General features: G+C 45.9%; 1 long non-coding RNA gene across 1 annotated transcript; it reads left to right on the top strand.

Moving 5' to 3' along the window:
- The first annotated feature begins 6 nt into the window (after nucleotides 1-6).
- Nucleotides 7-5,966, top strand: LOC143831798 (uncharacterized). The gene is made up of 4 exons (XR_013228971.1): nucleotides 7-574; nucleotides 1,588-1,631; nucleotides 3,939-4,309; nucleotides 4,410-5,966. It is a non-coding gene; the product is annotated as an uncharacterized LOC143831798 (long non-coding RNA).
- The last annotated feature ends 78 nt before the right edge of the window (nucleotides 5,967-6,044 follow it).

The following is a 6,044-nucleotide window of genomic DNA, read 5'->3' as shown; positions in this document are numbered from 1 at the left end:
CGGCAACAAGTGGGCGGGGCGAAGGGAACCTTTGCGACACGTAACACAAAGCGGCTCCCTGGGATTGGTCTCCTTGGGCGACGCTTCCCGTCGCTATTGGCGGCCGCGGAAGGGTCTCGCCGGGATCTGTCAGGAGGGCGTGACGCAAGGCCTTTAAATGCCTTTGACGTGTGGAGCGGCGCAGCCAATCAGGGCGAGAGTGCCTTGCGATACTCCTGGAGGCCAAATTTAGGATTTTACTTGGGGACTTTTCAACGTGGCCAAGGACGAAGCGCGTGTGACTCCTGGCACACCGACGGCCGGGCTTCTGGGTCCTCGGCACGCCTAGGCAACGGGGCTCAGCCCCTGCTCGCTTAGGACTGCCGCTAAAATTTTAACCGCGGCGGGAAGGAATCTCTTCCCGTTTTTTGCACCTCTCAGTTCGGCTTGCAAATAGAACAGCAGATACAAGTGAAGTCTGCAACTCTGGTGTCAGTAGAAGAGTGGGGTTTTATACCCTGCTTTTCACTATCCGAGTTTCGAAGTGGCTCACAATCGCCTTCCTTTCGTCACCCCACAAAAGACACCCTGTGAGGTAGGTGAGGCGGAGAGAGCTCTAATAGGACAGCCCTGTAAGGACAACTGTAACAGGACTGTGACTAGCCCAAGGTCACCTAACTGTCTGCACGTGGAGGGGGGGGGATCAAAACAGTCGTTTTTGCTTGATCCGTCATATAGTCAACCTGTGGTCCTCAGTGGTCCCCAACCTTTTTATCACCCGGGACCACTCAACGCCGGGGACCACTCAATGTCTTTGACTGAGGCCCGGGGGGGGGGGTAGTTTACTCCTCTACTCTCAACCACTGCCCTAACACTCTCTGATCGCTATGGTAATGTTTAAACATCCCTTCGAAATAAGATACAGACACACCACAATGGAGTGTGTTGTAAAGGGCTGGGGGGGATGAAGTAAAGGGCCGGGGGGGGGGGAAGGCGTCCTTTGGGGCCCACCTCCAATTAGTCGAAGGACCACATGTGGTCCGCAGCCCACAGGCTGGGGATCGCTACTCTAGATGTCCATGGACTCCAATTCCCATGAGCCCCTGCCAGCATATGCCGGCAGGGGCTCATGGGAATTGGAGTCCATGGACATCTGGAGGACCACAGGTTGACTACCCCTGAATAATCCATGTAACTTTTCCCCTTCCTGTTAGCTTGTAATATACAACAAAGGGGATTCCAATTAATCAGATGTATCAGGTACTCAGGTTTGTTGGTCTCTCTCCTCCCTACCTAAGGGAATCCACATCACAGCTGTAAATGCCATGGTAACCGCCTTCATGACTAACCCCTCCCTCTGAAACTACGCAGCCATCCTACAGAGCCCACTAGCAGGCCAGATTCTCAGGGTCTTTCCAGCGACTCAGCCATCTACCATTCCCAGCATGAGCAGTCTCGTGGCAGTTTACAAATTATAAAACCAATAAAAATTACAGGATAAGGCACATAAAACCACTCATTAGAATTACAAATTATGGTGGCATAATTCAATTCTTATTGTCTCCTGGATCCACCACCTCACTGTTCCCTGTCTTGTTTCTTATATAGATGACCCTGGATGATGCTAACCCAGGGGGGCTGATCATAAGAAGGTAGGACGAGACCCTCAGATTGGAGGGGGAGGGGGAGAAACAATATCAATTGGCAGTGGAAGACATCAAGAGTGGAAGCAAGACCCTAATGTACCAAAAGACAAAGGTTTTGGTAAAGGAGAAGATTTTGCCCTCTTGTTGTTGTTGTTATGTGCGAAGTCGTGTCCGACCCATCGCGACCCCATGGACAATGATCCTCCAGGCCTTCCTGTCCTCTACCATTCCCTGGAGTCCTTTTAAGTTTGCACCTACTGCTTCAGTGACTCCATCCATCCACCTCATTCTTTTGCCCTCTGGCTGATAATAGTTAATTGAGTACTGTCCATTATAAAGTCCTGGATAACAGACATTCACTATATGTTCTAACACACGTTAATGTTCAACCAAGAGTACATATTCAAGTTGGTCATCAAATACTAAATTATACTTACCATCTCCTCCCTAAATGGACAATCAAGATTTCATGGTTGTTTCCAAGACCACCACACAAAGGATATACTGGTTAAAATGAATGCATTTCCGCTTCCTTTGTTGAATCCCTCTTGTGCCTGCCAATACCCTAATTATGCAGTAGTCTTGGTACTTGCCCAGTGTAACTTCTGACATAAAAATGAACTCATATTTACATAATTAAAGTGGGATGCCTTCAGTGGACTTTGAGCATGAGACCTGCAAAGGATTAATTCCCTCAAGCTTTTTACAAAACTAATGAACAAAATAATCTCTCTTGGAAACAGTGTATTAATTCTTCAACCATTAGAGCTTAGCCTCACTAATACCCCATGGTTGAATTACTAAGGCAGAAAACCAATTCAAGCAACTTTTGTCATAGCACCTTTGTACTAAACAGCAGGCACGCCCCACACAGAACTCGAAATTGTTTAACATGCTGAACAGTGGTTCTTGTTCAAGAAGCATTTTCACTGACAGGCAAGCTCCTGCACCTAGACTACTTCCACAATAGCAGAATGGCTCAAAAATCTCTAAACATCTGATTATGAACAAGCAGCAACTTCCTTCTAGGTCTTCGTTAAAAACTCTCTTCACTTAAGGAATTTACAAACTTGGACATATATGAGTGGGCAGAATCCCAGAATTGCTTGTTATTGCAAGCATGATTATTACCAATATATATAAACTCCAGTTCTAAAGAGCTGCCATGGTATTTGTTCTTCTTCTAGTCCTGCTGCACACTATGCCCCACAAGTCATTACTAACAAAGCTCAAAAATTCCTTATTTTCAGGCACATTAGTACAATAGAGGAATGAGGCTAGATCAGGCTTTCTCAACAGGGTTTTTGTGAAACCCTGGGGTTTCTTGATGGCCTCGGAAGAGTTTTGCCATTTTGGTGGGAGTTAATTCAATTTGATGTTTTTTTAAATTAAAAATTTAAAAATAAATTTAAGTTTAAAAAAAAAAATAGTGATATGACCATACAAGGCTGTCAAGCCACCCAACCCCCCCCCCCAAATGGCCAATCATAAGCCTGGAAGCAGTGGAATGGGAATTGGCCTAAGTCATAAAATATTTGCTGGCCAAGGCTCATCCCACGTGCTAGTGACTGGACTCTAGAGGGGTAGGTATTCTCATTTTAACTTAACCATGTTGCGGAAAGGATGGACAGGTGAGGTGCTTGCCCCCACTGCATGCCCAGGCAGCCCATTGTGAGCCTACATTTTTTTAAAATTAAGAGCCATGAGGGGTGGGAAGTAGTTTGCAATGAGGCCGGCTGGACAGAACATTGCAGGATCAAAGCAACTTGGTTTTGCCCAGACAGATTCACAATGCCTGGCCTGCCTTTTTTTCATTTGTGGGGGAAGAAAGGGAAGGGGCGAGGAAGCATATAGGTAGATGGGGGCATCACTGCCATTTTTGCTCCTGGACAGCCTCTCATTGAAGAAGAAGAAGAGTTGGTTCTTATATGCCGCTTTTCCCTACCCGAAGGAGGCTCAAAGCGGCTTACAGTCACCTTCCCTTTCCTCTCCCCACAACAGACACCCTGTGGGGTGGGTGAGGCTGAGAGAGCCCTGATATCACTGCTCGGTCAGAACAGTTTTATCAGTGCCGTGGCGAGCCCAAGGGCACCCAGCTGGTTGCATGTGGGGGAGTGCAGAATCGAACCTGGCATGCCATATTAGAAGTCCGCACTCCTACCCACTACACCAAACTGGCTCTCACAATTGCTCACAAGGTTTAGTGCCACTTCCACATGAGGTTGGCAGCAACCCACAGCTGTGCAGGAGTTTTTGTCCAATTTGCTCCAAGCTGAGGGAAATCGCAAATAAACAATTTCCCTTTCTTGTCAGGGTGCAAGCCTGGGCAAGCCTGTCTCAAGGGAGAAATGTGCGACAATCTTGGTAGCATTTTGCCCGCCCTCACCCTTGCCATTTCCAGATCAAAATTGGAAGAAGAAAAAGGCACAGTCCCCACAGGACTGCAAAGCGACATGATGATGTTATCCATTCAGTCGTTTCCTATCCTCAACGATTCTATAGGAAAGTCTCCGACACGCGTCTCTGTCAATTACCGCCTCTTTCAGTTGGTCCACGGTCTTCCCTGTATCGGCTTTGACCATGTTGAGCCAACGGATCCTTTGGCAACCACGTTTCCTTTTGCCACTGACCATGGCGAGCATTAATGATTTCTCCAACGAGTTTGATCGCATGATGTGTCCAAAGTAAGTGAGCTGTAATATCTTTCCCTTCTAATGGCATAGTTGGTTTGCTCCTCTCTAAAACTGTTTTGTTGGTAATTTTGGCTGTCTATGTTATTCTCAGCATTTGTCTCCAACACCATAATCCGAAAGCATCGATTCTCCTCCTGTCTTCTTTCTTCTGGGTCCAGCTTTCACATCCATAGCTTGTTATGGGGAAGACAATGGTGTTGACTAGCCGGCACTTTGTATTAAAGCTGATATCCTTATCTTTATATATTCAGTTCATGCTTAACATTGCGTTCTGGCCCAGTGTCATGTGCCGTTTGATTTCATGGCTGCATCCAGCACTTCGAGTGATCATAGAGCCAAGAAAGATGTAATCATCAATATGTTCAATAATCTCATTGTCAATCGTGTTTCAGTCTCTTTATCAGGGTCTTCAGATCACGCTCCGCTTCAGCAAGGAGTGTTGTATCATCTGCATAGCAGAGATTATTGATGTTACGACCTCCAATTTTGACTCCGATTGTAAATTCTTCCAGATTAAGCTTCCGCTTAATTACCTTTGCATATAGGTTAGAAAGGGCGATAAGATACACCCTTGTCTCATTCCTTGGCTGGTCTTGAATCAGTGTTTCCATATATTGTTCATATTGTGGCCTCCTGGTCAGTGTACAGTGAACCGACAAGGTGGGTTAAGTGGGACGACACTCCCAATTCATGTAGGGCATCCCATAGCTTCTTGTGATCAACACAAATGCTTTAGAATCATCAATAAAGCATATATAGATGGCTTTTTGATATTCATGGTTTTTTCAAGAATCCAGCACAAAGTTGCAATGTGGTCTCAGTTACCTAGGTACAACTAAAATGTTCTCTTTATTGTGCACGGGAATATTAAGATTGGACAGCTCAAACACATTCCTGTTTGTGATTTCTGGCGGTGGGCTCTGAATGAGGAAAGAAGGGGGTGTGTGTGAGAAAGCAGCCATCTCCCTATTAGCTTGGCGTACATGCTGTGTGTTTTAAATCTTTACTGTTAACAGACAATTATTAGGGGCCAGTTACCACGGCCAGCCTATCACAAATCTATCCGAACATAAAGACAGACCATTATACAAAGTATCCCGAAAGGGAATCTAAGGAAAAGTTTTATTGTTGTATGATCCTATAGCAACACAGAAGTGTTTTGTTTGTTTAAAATGACTTTCAGGACTCTGGTGACGGAAGTTTGAGTCCCCAAAACAACTGCTGTGAAGAGTTTGCACTGACTGACAACCCAAGGAGTGGGAGAAGTGCAAGTTGTCCACGCTTTAGGCTTCTCTGCTGCCTTGTCAGGAAAGGAAAAGCCGTAATGAGGTGGCAGGATAGCGTAGGGGAGGTCTCCCATCAGGAAGTATGCAAACGTGCAGTTTCCTATCATGTGTTTGCAAGCAGGAGGCGGCGTGAGTTTTACGGCTCCGTGTAGAAATGGTCTCCGTGTTTGGGGGGGAAAGGGGCAATGGAGTGTGATGTTACATTTAGTAGGAGCATCTGGGTAATGTAATGTCTTGTAAATTCTGAAGTGTAGCAGGTAGGTGTGGCCTACTGCTTCTTACGAGCTTTCTTAAAGCCCGAAGAAACTTTCAAGGGTTTCTCAATGATAAAAAGATTGAGAAAGGCTGGGTTAGATACTTTCGACACTATCTTTTGGGCCCGTTCTGCCACACACACACACACAAAACACAACACAACACACAAAGAGTACAGCTTTAAG

Source organism: Paroedura picta, chromosome 3 (assembly GCF_049243985.1).
Source record: "Paroedura picta isolate Pp20150507F chromosome 3, Ppicta_v3.0, whole genome shotgun sequence".
NCBI classification, from domain to species: domain Eukaryota; kingdom Metazoa; phylum Chordata; class Lepidosauria; order Squamata; family Gekkonidae; genus Paroedura; species Paroedura picta.
Note: the sequence above shows the minus strand (reverse complement) of the source record. Positions and strands in the feature narration are given on the sequence as shown.